Raw genomic sequence first — 20612 nt, 5'->3', positions numbered from 1 at the left:
GAGTTGAGCTCGGGTTGGCGAGTGTTGCCGGTGGGAGTGTGCTGGTTGTGGCCAGTACGGATGGGTCCAAATAGACTGCCCTCCTTAGTAGTAGTTGACGAGTTTGGTAGTCATGGGACGTTGCGAACTATGTTCGTATTTGGGAACTCCACTTGGCATTATAGTGTATGATCCATAACAATGGTTTCTCGCACGTGCTCTATGGGTTGTGGCTGATAGGTATGGCAGCAAGTCATCTTGAAGTAATCACTAGAAGACGTAGAACACGATTTACATGGTTGTGGCCATGTGGTATGGAATTAAAGAAAGGAAATTTTCCCTGATGTGAATGCTATGTTATATACATGAGTATTTTATGTATGTGAATATACAATTATATGTTTATTCTGTTAAGCTCACCCTATCTCCTTGTGTTTGACGATGATCGTGTACTCGATATACGTGAGCAGATGATGTTATTGCAGGTGGTTCTGGTGAGACTTAGCCATGGAGCGAGGAAAGCTTGGGAGTTTTGTATTATTTTGATTTGAAATACTTTGTAAACTCTTATGAGAGGTTTTTATATTATGTTCAGTTTTATAAACTATGGATTTTGGATTTTTATTGGGAGTAATAAAATGTTTTAAATTTCCCGCATTTTGGGAAATGAGGTATTATTAAATGAAGCTGTTATATTAATTTCTTTATTTTATTAAAAATTCGTAATATCCTGATGGGATGTTACAATCGATAAAATGAGTTATTTAAAGGAACAAATATATAAGGAGGGTATAAAAATGTCGTGCTTACAAGAAACAAAATTCGAATCAATAAGGAATGAAGAGTGTTAAGCTATATGGGGAGATAGAGAAATATAATGGATAAATACTGTAGAAAACTAGGCTGGGGGAAGAATAATCATGTGTCATAAGAATAGTTTCATATGTGAAAGATATATTAGTAGTAGGGGTTTCTTGGTTGTGTATGGAAAAAGTAAAAGGGAAGATGTGCCAATTACGATTATGAATGTGTACTTACCATACCAACTGAGAAAAAAAAAACGAGATGTGGAAGGAAATAGTGAATATAAGAAAATAGTCTATGTAAACTATGGTGTGTTTTAGGAGACTTCAATGTTGTTAGGAATATTGAGGAGAGAAGAGGCATAAAAAGAGGGGGAATAACATAAAAGAGATAAATGGGTTTAATAAATTCATGGAAAACCTGGAGATGGATGACATACCAATGATTGGGAAAAATATACTTGGTATAGAGTAAATGGATTTGGAAAATGTAGGTTGGATAGAGTTCTAGTAACTAAAGAATGGATGAATAAGTGGGAAGGCTGTAAGCAATAAATTTTAGATGGAGTTATTTTTTACCATTGTGCATTAATAGTAAAGACAAAAAATATAGATTGGGGCCCCAAACCATTTAGGACACTTGATATATGGCAAGAGGCTAATGGATTCAAAACGGAAGTGGAAAGATCTTGGAAAATTCATACAATTAATGGGCAAGGAACGTGGGTCTTAAAAGAAAAATTAAAAGCACTGAAATACGATCTTAAAATCTGGATTAAGGAAGTTTTTTGGGCACTTAGAAACCAAAAGGCAGAACATAATTAGGAGAATAAGTCAACTAGAATAAATCAACTATATAATAACAAGGCGAAGAGAAGGGAGCTATCTAGTCAACTTGAATTGAGTAATCATAGACATGAAGCAATGATAAAACAAAAATTAAGGGTAAAATGGCTAGAAAAAGGAGATGTAAATTGAAGATACTTTATCTCAATCTTGGAGTGGAAAAGAGCAAAAGATGAAATTAAAGGAGTGAACATTTTAGGGATTTGGTGTGAGCATCCAAATGTTGTTAAAGGAGAAAATAAGGATTTCTTTAAGAAAAGATTGAAAGAAGAAACAACTAATGGCATTAGGCTAGATAATATTGATTAGGAGAAAATAAAAGTTGTTGTTTGGCAATGTAAGAGCACCAAAAGTCTAGGGCTAGACAACTTTAATTTTGAATTCATAAAACAACATTGAGAGATATTAAAAAAGGAATTGATACAAGTTGTGAAGGATTTTACAAAGAGATATAATGTCTAGAGGTTGCAATGAAACATTTATATCTTATACCCAAAATTGACAACCCTATAAACCTAGATGAATATAGACCAATTTCTCTAGTAGGATGCATATATAAATTATATCCAAACTTTGGTTTAATAAGCTGAAAAGTATACTCCCTAACATAATAAAGACTACTCAATCGACATTCATCGAGGGTAGAGGGTTATTGGATAGTGTTCTTGTGGCAAATGAAGTGGTGGAGGAGGCAAGATGGAAAAGGAAGAAATGTGCAATAGTGAAAGTAGACTTTTAGAAAGCGTATAATTCAGTTAGATTGGAATTCTTATGTTATATGTTACAAAGATTGAGATTTTATGGGAAATGGATTAGGTGGATGAAGGGATGTCTAATCCTAGTCAATGGTAGCCCAACTCAATAATTCAAACCAATAAGAGGTCTTAGACAAGGAGATCCTTTAGCACCCTCTTTATTTATAGTAGTTGTTGAAGGCCTAGTTGGATGGTTAGACAAGTTGTTAAAAGACAACTTTTAGAAGGAGTTAAAATTGGAAAAAATGATATTACAGTAAGTATGTTACAATTTGTAGATGATATATTGTTTACTTGTAAGGTAGATAATAAAAAACATAATGGTGGTTAAATGTATTTTTAGATGTTTTGAACTAGCATTAAGCAGTGAACTTCCATAAGAGCAAAATTGGTGGAATGGGTATAGAAGAAAGTGAACTAAGGAGATATTCACTGATTCTCAACTACGAAATAATGAGAATATCATTTAAATACTTAAGAATGAATATGGGAGGAAACCCAAGGGGATAAAAGTTTTGGAAACCAGTCATTGATAAAATAAAAAATAGACTTACAAAGTGGGGAGGAAGACAACTATCTTTTGCAGGAAGAGTGTGATTGATTAAGGCTTTAATTACAGCATTACCTCTATATAACATGTCATTATTTAAGATGTCATCTTGTATGAGTCAACAGATCATCACAATACAACGAAAATTTCTGTGGGGATGGGGAAATGAGGTTAAAAAGATAACCTGGGTTCAATGGACAAAGTTGTGTCAACGTAAGGAAAATAGTGGATTACGAATTAACATAACCCAATGTTTAGCATGGAGGGTTATTGTAACATCCCGACCGGATATTACAGGTTTAAAATATAATATAAAATAAGAAAATAAAATCACATTTATTATAAATCCATTTCCCAAAAACACGGGAATTTCAAGAAATTTATTTCATAATAAAGATAACTCTAAGTTCAAATCTTCTCAAAATTCAATAAAATACCAAAACAATCTCATAATAGATTACATCTTTATTCCAAAACCATAAATGATAAAACTCTATAAAACTGTTCCATGAGTTTTCCCCGCTCCGCTGCTAAGCCTCACCAGATCCACCTACAACATCATCTACTCCCGTGTACCGCGTACACGATCATCGCCAAACACAAGCAGATAGGGTGAGCTAACAAAATAAATAAATAAATATATATATATATATATATATATATATATATATATATATGGCACAAATATACCAATCACACAATCACACCAAATGAATTCCATCCTTTGATATCACATCACATGGCCACCACCATGTTATTCGTGTCCTACATCTTCTAGTGAGTACCTCAAGGTGTCTTGCTGCCATACCTATCAGCCACAACCGATAGAGCACGTGCGGGTAACCATGCTACGGATCATACACCGTAACGCCAGGTGGAGTTCCCATATACGAACATAATTCGTAACGTCCCAAGACTACCAAACTCGTCAGTCAACTACTGAGGAGGGCAATCTATCTGGACCCATCCGTACTGGCCACAACCAGCACACTCACACCGGTAACACTCGCCAACCCGAGCTCAACTCAAGGGTTCCTCGTGTTCATCCACCATCCCGAGCTCAACTCGAGGGATGCCATTCCGAGCTCAACTCGAGGAATGCCACATGCTTAACCCCTATCCCGAGCTCAACTCAAGGAACATCAGCAAGTCGATCTTTAAGATATCCTAGAAGCCTTGTAGATCACGCACATCATAGCAAGCATAACACAAATCTGCTACAGCAAAATCGCTTGGCGGGGGACACGTACCACTAGGCGCTGCCGCTTCCAGATTGCCTGGCGGGGGACACGTACCGCCAGTCACTACCGCTTCCAGATTGCCTGGCGGGGGACACGTATCGCCAGTCGCTACTGCTTCCAGATTTTCTGGCGGGGGACACGTACTGCCAGTCGCTACACCAGTACTTGCACATTACTGGCTTTAGTTTAGGTTCAAGCATACTTCACACAGGTTGCTCTCATTTGCTCTCATTCTAGAGTACCCCTAATGAAAAGCATTGCCATCTATAATGTTCTAGGCCTTATAGCATCTCACATGTGCATTCATCCCCTAGTCATATAGACCATCCCAAGCATGCTCAAATAAAATATAAGCAGCAACACTCTAACAATTTTAAGCACATGATCTTATGTACCAATGCAATTTAATATTGACACCCATGCCTTCACCAAACCAATTCTCCACATGTGACTAACCCAAAGGAACATTCAAATTGATAGAGACTTACCACATAACCTAGTTATGCTTCATTAGAAGTTGCTTGAACTTATCAAAAGCTTATTCATGTATTTTACAAACTCCAAAATCAGCAATATTAAGTAATGTATATCTCTAGCTACTGACCTCCAAATCCAATCTCCACCATTGAAAATGAAGAACCACATGTTATCGGACGGTTAACGAACTGGGAAATGCCGTTTTACGAAAACTGCGTAAACCAGAAAAATGGTGGCGCCTAGCGCCCAGAAGTAAGGATGTGGCGCCTGGCGGGACTGAGCTACCGCTAGGCGGTTCCTGCTGTTCCAGGAACCCAAAAATCCTTCCTTTGCACCTATGAAGCCCCCAACACTCCTTGGTCTTCCTCCATTGCAGATTTCACCAAAACCTCACTCAAATTCACTTATAGTTATAGGGATTCCCATCCCAAACCATTCATTTTCTCTTCCCAATACACTTGAACCACCAATTTCCTTAGGAAATCAAGAACCCAATTTCCAACCCTAACATCATCTTCCCACTGTTCCATTCATTTACACCTCCAACTACATGAATCTAAATGTCGTTTAACATCAAATCATCCTTTAACAATTAAAATGGGCTTTCCCTCTGATTAGAGTCACCCTAAATCATCCCGAACATCAAAATCGAACCAAAATTGGTTCGTGTCGCCTGGTAGGTGTTCATCACCGCCAGGCTCTTCACAAAACCCAGAAACTGGGTACATAGCTATGTGTCGCCTGGCAGCCAAGCCCGTGCCGCCAGGCGGTTCCTCCTTTGGAACCCAAAAATAACATGAAAATGGCATAGGCCGCCTGGCGGCTTTGAATGCCCGCCAAGCGGTTCTTGGAAATTTTCCAGAACTCAGAAATTCAACATAACAGGCATGAATTTATAAGTATACAATATATTCATCATGCAATTAAACTTAAAACACATAAGTAGCGTTTCTAGCTCCCCTAACCTGGTTTCCTTAGCTTATTTTGGAATTGTTGTGAGTTCCCCCTTGATCACCAATAATCCTCCTTTGATTCTATCTCTTTGTAGCTCTTTTCCTCACTCAATCCTCAACAAACTCTTAACTTTCATAACCCACATCAAACCAATTTATCAAATCAAAGCACAACCATTTAACCAATTCATGTTTTGTGATGATTAATATAATTCTATGATTATATTGTCCCTCAACATGTTCTAGCATATTATTATTAAAAACAATAATAATTAAATAACACACAAACGACATACATAGGACTTGAACCCAAGTCCTTTCATACAATAAAGTACTCTCGACCACTTGAACTAGCACTTTTCCACGTCATAGCAATCCACATTAATTGCCTTAAAGGCTCCTACTACCCGCATTTATTAAATAATTATTTAATTAATCATTTAAATTTCTTGGGTCTTATAGTTATGCTAAATAAATTACCTACTAAGGAATAAGTAAAACATATGGGTTGTAAGTTAGAAAATGATTTGTGTTATGTGTGTGGAGAGTGAGGAAACAACCAGTCATTTATTTTTTTGGAAGCAGGATATCGACTAAAGTATGGCAGATGTGTGATTTTTTAGTAGGAGTTAACTTGGAGGAAAATCTAGTCAAAACCTTAGAGGAAAATCCGGTCAAAAACTTTGAGAACTAAAAGCAATCAAATATATAGTGATTAAGTAGAATATCATAGGAAGGAGGTTTGAAGTGCAAATATTTTGTGCAAGAAATTAAAATTTCCAAGGCCATGTTCGGTTACATGGTATTGATGAAACCTTATTAGACATAAGTACTGCATGGACATAACACTAAACAATGAACAATGAAGTAAGCACATTATGTATGTAGGTACATAACTTTTGTAATTAATATCATATGAAAAATTATGAATATCATTGTCAGGATTAAAATATATAGAAAAGGAGTTCTTGGATTGCAATTTAAGGTATTATCTTATATCATGAGACAATCTGTTTGGGAAACATTATACATAATTTTGTATATGGGTTAGAGCACCCCAAGTGCTCTTATATATATATATATATATATATATATATATATATATATATATATATATATATATATATATATATACTTTGCTGATGAAAAAAAGGTTTAATTACTCGGATGGTACCCACTTTGGTATAGGTGTGTCAATCTGGTACCCGCTTTTAAAAAAATGTAAATTGCATCCTAACTTTTGAAAAAGTGCTTCAATTAGGTCCCTTTCAGGCGGAGTTGACTAACGTCGTTAGTCAACGTGCCACGTGTCAGTTTGTGGTTTTTTTTTAAATTTTTTGAAAAAAAAAATAAAAATGCCACATGTCAGGTCCCTGTGTGTGCCACGTGGCATTGCAATGCCACGTGTCAGTGTCACTATCAGATGTCATTGTGTGTATTTCGATTTAGTCCTCATATATGTCTTTTTGTTTAAATTTAGTACCTACTTATGTGTGTCTGTTTCACTCTTGACCTAATTTTTTTTAATAATTAAAATCCATTTTTTATAAAATTAAAAGTAATTGAGTATAAAATTTTTACAAAAATTAAGTATTTGATATTTATATTAAAATTTAGTGGTAAAAGTCATTTAATTTAGTTAGAGTTTATAATTCGGTGCACCCGATTATTGATATTGAAGGTATCTGTTTATTACTTAAATTGTGTTAATGATTCTAAGTTGACTTAACCGGGTTTCGATATGTTATTGTAGGGCACATGGCGCAATCCAGAAAGAAGAATTTGGTGCTTTTCCAGACATTGAGGAAAGAAATGGCTGCAAAGGCCAAGGCAGCCAGGAATACTGATGTTCCCAACCTGCAGGAATCGTTGGTCGAGGTGCACATGCACGACGGGACCAAGAGGAAGGTCGAGTTGCCGCCTTGACCCGGCAAGGGGAAGGATGTAAAGAAGGTGAGGGCGGCATTGCTCGGGGTGGGGTCGGTTAGTAGGACGAAGGGGCCAGAGTTTGGCTTGATTGAGTTGCTGGAGATATTTGTTAGAAAAGATATTGCGATCAACCTTTCAGATACCATCATCAACTCCATTGACGGTATGGAGGCGGATCATCTTGTGAGGACGATGGTTGAGTTTGGAAGTAAGGCGTTGATATTGAGCCGTCGTGTTGGGTCTCTGTATCGACGAGAAGTAAAGGAGGGAGGTAGGGAAAAAGTGGACGAGTTGCATGGAAAGGTCGATAAGTTTGAGGAGGAGAGGGCCGTTTGGAAGAAGGAAAGGGAGAGTTGGGAGGTGGAGAGAAAAATGCTGGGAACATGGAAGTCCGTTGTTTGGACTCGGAGGGAAAACTTAACAAGAAGATAGAAGATTTAGAGGCAGACTATGACGAGTTGAAAGAAAAATATGATGGTGTTGTTGGTGAACTTGATGACTTGAAGGGTTGCATCATCCAAGAGCATATTAATGGCTTTTAGAAGGGATTGCGGCAAGCAGCCTTTTTTCATTAGGATGTTGACGCCGCTGATTCAAAATTTGATGTGAACAAGGATGTTGTTGATGGGAAGCTTATTAACGAGGATGAGAGCAGTTCGAATGAGGAAGCGGAGAAGGAGACGGTCGAAGAAGAGAAGGAGGCGGAGGATGCCGTAAAGGGGGGCCATGATTCAGCAAGATAGGACTTTGATTTTTTTAATGATTTGAAACTATTATTGAGCCTATGTTTGTAATAACCGGTACATTATGTTCGTGATGCGTGGTACATTTATTTTGCGTTTATGTTTAATGTGATTAATGCTTTGTTTGTTATTGTGTATGTCGGATGTTTGATGATTTGTGGTGTATGTTATATTTGGCGAAATCAATTGTATGTTAAGGGTGTTCGACCCAGACCGCTTACTTGTGGTAAGGGTGGGAAACTTAAACGAATTAACCAACGAGTTAAGGGTGTTCGACCCAGGCCGCTTACTTGTGGTAAGGGTGGGGAACTTCAACGAATTAACCAACGAGTTAAGGGTGTTCGACCCAGGCCGCTTACTTGTGGTAAGGGTGGGGAATTTAAACGAATTAACCAACGAGTTAAGGGTGTTCGACCCAGGCCACTTACTTGTGGTAAGGGTGGGGAACTTAAACGAATATGAGAAGTTAAAAAAAGAGTAGTCGTAAAGTTGGGAACCCTTTGTATTATTCATTGAATCTGGGGTGCCTCGTTAAAACCTCCCTGGCCAAAACCCTACTTAGGGAAAAAAGACCAGGTGAGGAAAAAGGGTACACCCAGGGTTACAAGTTTTTTGATGTGATACAATACATGTTTAACTAAAGTAAAACTTGAGGTGGGACACATTCCATGTATTGGGTATTTCCTCCCCAGATAAATGCTCCAGGCGATATGCTCCTCCTCCTACGTCTTCACATATGCGGTATGGGCCGTCCCAATTGGCAGAGAACTTGCCATCCTTCTTTCTTGCACTGCTGGCCATTCTCCATACTAAGTCTCCGCTTACGAATGATCGTGGACATAGGTTTGCGTTGTACTTTCTGGCAGCTCTTTGTTTGGCGGCTAAGTTGCGTATCTAGGCTTTTTCTCTGAGTTCGGGTAGGAGGTCGAGATGAGTGGCCATGTTTTGATGGTTACGGGTTAGGTCGTATAGTTGTCGGCGCAGGGATGGTTCGCCAATTTCGACCGGTATGATGGCGTCTGCACCGTAAACTAGGCTGAATAGGGACTCGTTTGTTGATGACTGAGGGGTGCACCTATAAGCCCATAACACTTCTACTAGTTCCTCGGGCCATCGCCCTTTGGCACTATCTAACCTTTTGCGTAGTTCTACTAGGATAACTTTGTTGGCTGCCTATGCCTGTCCATTTGTTTGCGGGTGCTCTACATAACTTGTTATGTGTTTGATGCCCAGACTAGTGTAGAATTTGGCTAGCTCCTTATCTATAAATTGTCGGCCATTATCGGTGATGATAGTATGTGGAACACCATATCTACATATAATATCTTTCCAGATGAACTGCTAAGCCTGTTGGGCTGTGATAGTGGTCAGTGGTTTAGCTTCTATCCATTTGGTGAAATAATCAACTGCTACTATCAGGAATTTCACCTGCCCCTTGCTGGAGGAGAAGGGGCCGAGGATATCCATTCCCCACTTAGCAAAGGGCCATGGGGATAGTATGGAATGGAGTTGTTCTTTATTCTGGTGGATGAGGTTGCCATGTTTTTGGCATGGTTTGCATTTTCTGACGTAGTCTTGGCAGTCTACTTCTATAGTCAGCCAGAAGTAATCGGCACGAAGGATTCTAGTGGCCATAGTACGTGCGTCGGAATGGTAGCCGCAAATGCCTTCGTGTAACTCTTTAATGATATATTGCGCTTGTTCTATAGTGACACATTTGAGAAGCGGTTGTTGTACCCGCGTTTGTAGAGGTCATCGCCTATCATGGTATATCTGGCGACCTTAACCAGCCAAGTTTTGTCAGCGTCTTGTGGGGGGTTGCTGGTTTGGAGATATTGGCTATAGGGGGTGGTCAAGTTGTGGGTTTGGGGGGTGGTATTGTCGGCTGGGGAGTGGGTTAGGTTGTGGCAGGTATATGTGATGGAAGGTGTAGATAATGTTTGCTGTAATAGGGATCGGTGGCGGCTTTTTAATTTGGTGCTGGCTAATTGGGATAGGATGTCGGCTCTGATGTTGTCGGTCCTAGGAATGTGTTCTATACAGACTTGTTCAAAAGCGGATTGGATGACCGCGCAGACCAGATGGTAATGTTGCAAGAGGATGGGGTCCTTAATCTGGAATTCATCATTTAAGTGGCCCATAGTAAGCTTGGAGTCGGTTTTGCACGTTAGGGTTTTGAAGCCAACTTCGCGGGTAAGGGAAAGGCCGGCGAGGATGGCTTCGTACTCGGCTTGATTGTTGGATGTTTTGAAGGCGAAATGGAGGGATTTTTCAATAAGTATATCGTTGTGCCCTTCTAATACGATACCAGTACCGACACCTTTCAGATTTGAGGAACCATCTACATGAAGCGTCCATTGGTCCTCTGTGGGTGTTTGCTAGAGGTCATTAACAAAATCTAGGAGGCATTGGGCTTTAATGAGGCATTGGGCTCGACGGCCCAGGATGACATCCGTCCTGCTAGGTCTGGTTTTTGCAATATCTTTTGGATTGGGTAATCGGTTTTGACGGTGATGTTGTGGTTTTGGAAGTATGGGCGTAGGCGGCGAGCTACATGGACTAAGGACAGGGCCAACTTTTCCACCATTTGATACCTGGTTTTAGGATCTTGCAGCGTTCTGCTAATGAAGTAGACAGGATGCTGCGTGCCCTCTATATCTTGGACAAGTGCGGCGCTGACGGTGTGGTCGGTGGCTGTGATGTATACTAGCAGGGGTTGACGAGTGTCTGACTTGTGGAGGATAGGTGGTGAGGTGAGGGTGGTTTTGAGTTTTTGAAAGATTTGTTCACAGTCATCCGTCCACGTGAACCGGATGGATTTCTTGAGGAGTTGGACTATAGGTTGGGTTTGTTCAGACAATTTGGTCAGGAAGCGGGAAATGGCTGTAAGGTGGCCTATGAGGCGTTGGACCTCTTTGATGGTGGTGGCACTATACATTTCGATAATTGCATTGCACTTTTCAGGATTGACCTATATACCGCACTGGGTTAACATGAATCCGAGAAATTTATCGCGGTCGACGTCGAATACACACTTGTCGGGGTTGAGGGGAAGGTTGTATTGGCGTAATGCGGAGAAGACCGCTGAGAGGTCCTGTGCATGTTGGTGGTGGCTTGGAGACTTGACAACCATGTCGTCAATGTATACTTTGACACATTGTCCCATCAGATGGCTGAAAACTTTATCCATCAGCCGTTGGTAGGTTGCTCCAGTGTTTTTAAGACCCAAGGGCATAACTCTGTAAAAGTAGTTGGCTTCATCCATGATGAAGGCGGTCTTGTTCATGTCAGATGCCGCCATAGGGATTTGGTTGTATCCAGAATATGCATCCAAGAAACTAAGTACTTTATTCCCTGCCGCGCCATCAACAAGTCGGTCGATATTGGGTAATGGGTAGGCATCTCGATGACAGGCCTTTTTTAGATCTGTGTAGTCTACACACATCCGCCATTTGCCATTGGCTTTCTTCACCAGGACTACATTAGAAAGCCAAGTGGTGTATTGAGCTTCTTCGATGAATCCTGCGCTTAGTAACTTATCGACCTCGGCCTTAGCTGCTAGGCGTCGTTCTTCGCTGAGTTTGCGTTTTTTCTGGGAGATGTAACGGGCTTCTCTGTAGATGGATAGCTTGTGGGATGCTACTAGAGGGTCTACCCCAGGTAAGTCAGCGACTGACCAAGCGAAAAGGTCCGTGTTGCTGACCAGGATAGGTGTGATGATTACACGCTCGTCAGAGTTCAAACCGGTGCCTAAGTTGATGGAGTGACCATTTGGAAGTTCTAGAGGGGAGGTTTCTTCGACAGGTTCGAGATGAACATCCCGGCCCACTCTGGGGTCTAGATCTTCGCCCGACAGAGCGATGCCGGAACCAGGTGGTCGCTCAATGTGGTTGGTTTGCTGGATTGGGAGTTGTGGGCGTAGGTTGGCCATGTAGCATTCGTGTGCCAGGCGTTGGTCCCAATGGATGGTGAGGATGTCGCCAGAAGGGGAAGGGAACTTCATGGCCAGATGAAGGGTGGAGACGACAATGTCGAGGGTGTTGAGTGAAGGACGATCAAGGAGGACATTATAAGATGTGAGTTTGGGTTCCATCGTGAAACATAGTGTGAAGGTTAATATAGCCGCGGGTGGAAACTTGTTCGCCAAAGAAGCCATAGATTGGTTCGTCATATGGAACCATGGCAGTGTCTGGGAGCTGGAGTTTTTTATATGTGGCCCAATAGAGGATGTCGATAGAGTTGCCCTGGTCAACAAGGACTTTCTTAACGGTGTAGTTTTTGATTTCAACAGTGATGACCATGGGGTCGTCTTGGTTGTGGTTGAGGCCTTGAAAGTCGTCGTCTGTGAAGATGATGGGAGGCATGCGGCGTTTGTGATGGGAATGGGTAATGTGGTTGATGGATTGAATATGGTGGAGGTGTTTCTTTCTGGCAGAAGAAGTGGATCCTCCACTAGCGAAGCCACCAGAGATGGTGTAGATAGTGCCACGTAGGGGAGGATCGGCGGGGGTGATGTCGGTGCGAGCCGGTTGGGGATCCTGGTTAGTGGGTTGGGCGGGGCGTCTGTCGTGGTGAGAGTCGTGTGGAGGGCACCTGTGGTCAGATCGAGGGGGGTGACGAGATCGAGAGGGATGATCATCTCTGCGGATGAAGCAGCGAAAGTGACCAGCATCGACCAGTTCTTCTATTTTATCCTGGAGTGCTTTGCAGTCTTCTGTAGTGTGGCCATGGTTGCGGTGGTAGCTGCAATATTTGGTCATATCAGCATTAGGGGGAGTGGTTGTCTTGTGTGGTGGCGGAATGAGGTCAGCTTGCAGGGCCTCATCAAGGAGGCAGGATCGGGCTACAGTAAGGGGGGCATATCTGGTAAAACGGGGTTGGCCGGGCTCGCGTGGGCGGGTATCGGGGCGGGGGGGTTGTGGGGTGGGGTTGGCGGAGGTGGTTGCATAGTCATTGCAGAATTTAGTGTGGAGGGTCTGCATTTCCTCCATGCGAACATAGTTGGCCGCACGTAACTTGAGCACGTGCATATAGGCAGGTAGGTGGAGGTAGACATTGTTGCCGAAGGGTCGGGTTGTAGGGTGAGTGCCATACAATGGATGATCATTTCATGGTTGAGGTGTGGGGTACGAAGGGCTGCCTTGCTAAAATGATCGATCAATGCTCTGAGTGGTTCGCCTTGTTCTTGCCTGATGCCTAGGAGGGAGATTGTAGAGATTTGATGTGGTCGGCTGCCAGAGAAATGGGTTGAGAACATATGGGAGAGAGCGTCAAAGCTGTCGATGGAGTAGGGTGGAAGGGTTGTGAACCATTCTAGAGCGGGGCCCTTGAGGGTGGTGGGGAAGGCTTTGCAAAAGACTGCGTCTTGGGACGTGTACAAGGTGACATGGGTGATGTAGACTTTAAGATGTTCGTCAGGGTCGGTTTCACCGGTGTAGCGGTCTAGTGTGAAGGATTCCCATTGGGTTGGAAGGGGGGTGTTGGCGATGAAGTCGGTGAAGGTGTGGCGACGTCTAGGTTGTTGGGGTGGTAGCGGATGAAGGGGAATTGGATGGTGGACAAGAGTGGGAAAGGTGGAGGTGAAGTTGTGAGGGGGGATGTGGGTTGCCGGAAGGTAGTGTGGGTTGTAAGGTGGGACATGGGTAGTGTGTAGGGTGGTGGGTATGTTGTAGGGGATCTGGGTGGTGGGGAGGGTAGCAGTAGGGGTAGGGGCTGCGGTGTGCCCCGGTTGGGTGGAGGGGAAGTGAGTGGGATGGGTGGAGGGAATGGGTGTTTGTTGGGTGGTGGTGAAGGTGTGAGGGGTGGTGTAACATCCCGCCAGGATATTACTGATTTGTAAATAAATAAAAGAAATAAATTAAAACCACGTGCTTAGAATAATACCTCATTTTCCCAAAACGGCGGGAAAATTTAAAACTTTATTAAACCATCAAATAAAGTCTATGAATACCAAAACAATAACGTCATAAAATTACCCATCAGGGTTTACAACTGTTTTCAAAGGCAATAAAGATACATAAGCATTTTTTCCACATCTAACCCCTCTCCGCGGCTAAGCGTCACCTGAGCCACCTGCATCAACAGAATCTGCTCCCGTGTACCGCGTACACGATCATCGCCACACACACGCAGATAGGGTGAGCTTAACAATTAAATCACATGTATAGAGTTGCAGAAACATAAGCATATAAACACAAGATATCGTACATAACATAAACATATCACATTGTCTAGTTCTTTAATTCCTACCATCTGACCCCAATCAGATTATTCATGTTCTACAACGTCTAAGGATTACTTCAAGGTGACTTGCTGCCATACCTATCGGCCACAATCGATAGAGCACATGCGGGAAAACATGCTACGGATCATACACCGCAACGCCAGGTAGAGTTCCCATATACGAACAAAGTCCGCATCATCCCAAGACTACCAAACTCGTCAGCCAACAACTGAGGAGGGCAATCTCTCTAGACCCATCCGTACTGGCCACAACCAGCACACTCACCCTGGCAACACTCGCCAACCCGAGCCACAACTCCAGGGTTCCTCGTGTTCATCCGCCATCCCAAGCCACAACTCAAGAGATGCTATTTCGAGCCACAACTCAAGGAATACCACGTGCTTAACCCCTATCCCGAGCCACAACTCCAAGAACACCAGCAATCTCACCCTTAAAGCATCACTAGACGCACTCTGGATCATAAATTCATAAATAAAACTCAAGTTGTAGCAGTATCAATCACCTGGCGTGGGACACGTGCCGCCAGGCACTGCCAGCTCCCAGACCGCCTGGCGGGTGCCGCCGCTAGGCGCACAGCGCCACAAAATTTCCTTCGCTGTAGGTACCGCCTGGCGGTATTATTCTGACCGCCAGGCGCCTATGTAACATGGCTCACTGTTTGTACCGTTATCGCCTGGCGCCACAGGCCCGACCGCCGGGCGCTGCACCATCAGACTCTCTCTGATTTCTCCTCTACCGCCTGGCGGAGTCGTTACCTCCTGCCAGGCGCCGTATCAGTACAGTGATCCCTACTGGTTTAGGTTCTCTGTCTCAGATTTATCTCAATACCAATGAGTTTCTGGCACTAAATGTAAAGCTTACCATATTACCTTACCATATTGTGTCTCAATAATTCAGTCAGTAACAATGTACTCCAACCATCTATGTCCTCAATCCCACAATCCCTATTCTAAAACGTTATTATGAGTCGTGCCTGAAACCCTAGACTTAACAGAGTGGTTGATGTCAACTTAAGTATTCTGTTCAATACTCTAAGCTCTAACAGTTTACTACTTGGTAGCTTGCTCACAGGTTCTTTCTTCAAGGCTTGTGTATATGCTAAACCAACGCTTCCTCCCATGCCCCTAACACTTTAAATTCTCATACTCGCTATCCCAATCCACTCACCTATCAATAATCAAACCATCTGATTAACCCAGACTTAAGTCTTCTTCTGGTTATTGACAACTCTTGTGCTCAATTATTCATATGACCTATCCCAACATACTTGACCGCAATGTAATAAAACAACTCACGACCTCTTAGTTTCTCGACCCCAATTTCCTCTTAATGAACTAATTCTTCCCAGACCAATTTTCCAACCCCTCTGCACTCTTCTTGTCAATGCAGTGTGGTAACTTCCACGTCAATGCCTGGCGGCAAGGTGCGTGCCGCCAGGCAGTACACTCCATCTGCCCACTCCAGGTTCTTTTCCAGAACCTGAGTCCCTGCCAATTACCCTACTTTACTAATTCCTTTCATTCTCCATTCAGTTCCAACCACATTCAGAGTAATCCAAAATCTAGTCCCATAAATCATCAGTTTCTACGGCAATTCATAACACTCTGCGTTCAATCATACCACAGAATATCACAGTGTTTGATCAAACAAGATTTCATAGCACTTTATCATATTGACATTCTACCCTTATGGATTCTTACAATATAATGACTCAATTCATCGTTCGTTTGTTGGAACTACATTTTCTCCCAATCAGAATCACTTCAGAACACACCGGACACCAAAACCGAGCCCATTCCACTCGCGTCGCCTGGCGGGTATTCATCACCGCCAAGCAGTTCATCAGGAAAAACCCAGAAATCGTTATCAGTTTGCGTCGCCTGGCGGTAGAGGGTGTCACCGCCAGGCGGTCCCTCGTGGTAACCCAGAAACCCACTAATGTAACATGAGCCGCCTGGCGACTATGTGTAGTCCGCCAGGAGGTTTCTGGAAAATTTCCCAAAAACCAGAAAAACGCAAAATTTAACAGAATCACACATCCAAATATCATGCTAATCATGCAATTATAATTACGAATAATAAAATCGAGACCAGCTCCCCTAACCTGGATCCTTTAGCTTAAATTCGAACACTTGATGAAGCTCTCCCTTGATCACCAATAGCCAACCTCGGATTCTCTCGATTCTGCCTCCAAACTCCCTCACGTCAGACCCCTCTCACTCACCCTTGTCTCTGTTTTTCTAAGTCTAAGTTCAGCCTTGCCAAAACCTTGCCTAAACTCTAACTTTTGCCTTTTAAACTAGTATTTTAGGTTACCCAAGGCATTAAAACGAAATTAAGCTTATTTACTTTTAATAACCATTCATCTCTCATCATGAATGGTGAGTGCAGCCCCCTCCTTGGCCATACTGATTTCCCATGGTTTCTGTTAACCTTTCCAATTCCATTTAAGTCACCATTAGCAAAAAAATAAAATAAGCATACATTCCATTTAGAATTTCCAAGGTTTGAACCCATGACCCCTTTGTTACCACTCAAGTGCATAACCACTTCACCCAATCATGTTTCGTGCTAACCAACACAATTCAAGCATCATATCATAACAGAACATGCTTTCATAGATTGAAATAATAACAATAATACAAAAAGTATCATACATAGGACTCGAACCCAAGTCCTTTCACACAACTAAGTACTCTCCACCACATGAGCTAGCACTTTTCCACGTCATACCAACCATAATTTAATGCCATAATTATTTCTCCTCCCGTATTTATTAATTAATTATTTATTTAATTAATTAAATTCTACGGGTCTTACAGGTGGGGTTGTATTCGCTTTCTTCTTCTGTGGGCTGGAAGGTCGGGGACCTTGCAGCCTCAGACGCCTCCTTGGCTTTTCCTTTCAGGGTGGGATCGGCTTCGATCTTTCGCTTGAGGCGAGAATTCTCTTGTCGTAGCGCCTCCATCTCATCAGCACTGCGTTTCTTCAGATCTGCCAGCTCTTGTTACATTTTGGCCAGGCCGTTTAGGATGACGGCCAGGTCAGGGGTGATGTTAGCAGGTCTTGAGGGACCAGCATCTGCCTGCTTGTTAACTCCAACTCTACTGCGGGTTGAAACCATCTTCAGAGAAAAACGGGTACTAAGGTGTTGTCTCGTGTCCCATGGTGGGCGCCAATTGTTCCTGCAGAGAACTAACAAGATAAGTTAGGCACAAGTGTCACCTTACCTATGCAGTCTGCTATCTCCTCAGTTGGCCTCTTCCCGATTGGTACATGTCTGCTTGGACTCAGGAGGGGTTACCTGCAGAAGGGACTCTGAAGCTGAAGTCAGCCAAAACTCTGAAAAAGTCAAATCAGGTGATTAATGGAGTAATGAATGCGTACCTTTAATTACTAGGGTCCATGTGTATTTCTAGAGCATTAATTATGTTTGGTTATGCCATGGGCCGAGCCCTAGCTTGGGCCCTAGATTGGGCTGTAAGTGGGCCTAGGCCCTAACCCAAGCCCTTAGGTCGATTATTGTGGACTCATTGAATATGAGGGGGCTTTAATTTTGTTAAGTGTATTAAGGTCGCCGGCCTAAACCGAATACTTCCCTTGGCGGTAGTGACATTGGTGTTGGCTATGTATTATTGTTGAAAGAAATAAGTAAACTATGAAATTATGTCTCTTTATTGTTTTTCCTTTTCATGTACAGTTACTAATAAAACTTTATGAATTTTGATTGAATAGGTTGCTATATTCAGACCTTTTGGGTACCTCAATATCACACTTAGGAACACTGTCAAGGCAAATAACTAATCTTGAAACAAATATATGTTTTGTTAATTCATACCATGTCTTCAAGTCACACAATATAATCATTTATGACATTAATAGGTTTTCAAGTATGACATAACTCATCCAACTGAAGAAGAAGTTAAAACTTTTATGCCTGTGGTGCGACTTAACTATGTTGTCAAACAAAATGTGGAAGCCAATGCCCAGACCAGTATAAATTCCAATCTGAACACAAATGACAACACAAATATGGGACCCAATTTGCAGCCCAACGTGCAGCCTACTAACACTGCTAATGTGGAGGATATACTGCAGAGGATGGTTCCTCCATCCACCAACATTCCATGTTTTGAGGTTGGGGAGAGCTCCAAAGTTCAATCCTCTGTTCTAGATAATATATCACTTACGTAACTCATGACTGTTTAATGTCTCAATTTTTAGGCTATTTATTTTTAACTTTACTGTTTCTGTTGTTAATTTTAATTTTCATGACACTGTTGGAAGGATCTACTACATCTATGATATTAAACTTATTTTATCACTTTGATATCCATGTAAATCACTATCAGTTAAACTTATTATATGATTATCTATGTACTAATAACTGTTACTCACCGATAAAGATTTTGCACACCTTCAAAATTTTTAATCTATGAAAAAGGTTTTAGTATGAACCTTACTTACAATCAATCACATAAATAGAGTAAAATATTATGTAGGATACCGCCCATGATGAAGTTGTGGGAAAATTGTGGTACAAGTGGAACATAACATACATGCCAACACTGACAATAATAAATGGTTATCAATCAAGTATTAAGTGCTCACCTACAATAAACATTTTGCACACCTTCCAAATTCGTGGTCTCTGCTAACATATATTCAACGAAAAAAAACCTTACCAAAGTAGGTGTGTGATAATTGATAAAAGAGAAAAAAACATCATAACTCTGATAATTTTAAATAGTGAACATTTCACTATTAAGTGCTGATCTACGTTTCACATTTTGTACACACATATAATCTAATGTATTTGGGTAAGGGTCTCAATAACTACTCCATACTTAATGAAATAAAATACCTTTATTGCGTATATGAAACATAGTGAACCACAACAAACTACGTGTGGGATAACTCATCCACAACTCCAACATGATAATCTTCTTATTTGTATTCAAATTATATGATGACTCAAGAACTATTAAGTAGTGACTTCTGAACAACATTGAAGACATGATAACTCTCAGATTTTTAAATGTAGATCAATCATATATTAACTGTTGACCTGTGAACAACATCTTGCACATAAGTATTTATTTGTGATCTGTGTGGTAACCAATATTACTAAATTTCTGACCACATACGTATTCACTGTTCACCTGCTATAAACTTTATTTGCACTAAATGAAAATTAGGACGAACAACATTCATCTATAACTTCACATAAACCACTCAGAATTTCATAAATCAATCACTAAGCCAAACAAAAAAATTGTCATAAATCACGTCCACAAAGTCTAAACATAAAAAATACCAAAGTTAGCAATATAAATCCTAACTACAACAAACATAAAATTTCTAAATCAACTACTTATGGCGCTTCCTCCCACTAAATGTTGCAAAAGTAGTTCTTATTGCCATACTTTTGACATGCATCCGAGGACCATCCCTTCGTCGCACATACATGTTGCTCTGTTCGGATTCTTGTGCTTCCTATTTTGGAAAATGAACTTTTTCCACATGACCCCTCTCACCAGAATCGTCAAATTCAATACAGCCCTTGAGGTGGTTGGAATTAGGTGTTTACGAATAACCAACACTTGGTTCACCCAACTCAGAAAACTTAATTTTGCCCTCCTGATGCTGGCGTTGGTTCTTCCTCTCAATCATCATTGCATTCAAGTCTATAAGTTCTTTTTGCAATTCCCCTAGCACAGTTTCTTGATGTTCAACAACTTTAATTAAGTCAACTATTTTAGTACCCTTATTTCGACGTCCATATACCTCAAAACCTTCTTTAATGAAGGAATTGGTCAGCTCTTCTGCAGAGGCAGCAACATCTGCAACAACCTGAAACAATTCACAAGAACCTTCAATTAGTATAGATGACACATTTTAAAAAAAATCAATCAAAAAATTACCCAACTTACAGTGTTATTTGTCAAACTCCTTTTAATTACATTGTCCCCTGCTTTCATTTCCATCTAATGCAAGATTCTGGAAAACTTGGTTGTGCGCTGACAATCCTTTAAATTCGGAATCAAAAAATGGTCAAAAGACCATAACTGCCACAATTGTAATCAAAATCA

This window comes from Vigna unguiculata, chromosome 11 (assembly GCF_037176805.1).
Source record: "Vigna unguiculata cultivar grain cowpea cultivar isolate G323 ecotype 2 chromosome 11, ASM3717680v1, whole genome shotgun sequence".
NCBI classification, from domain to species: Eukaryota; Viridiplantae; Streptophyta; class Magnoliopsida; order Fabales; family Fabaceae; genus Vigna; species Vigna unguiculata.
The sequence above is the reverse complement of the archived record's forward strand: the minus strand, read 5'-3'. Positions refer to the sequence as shown.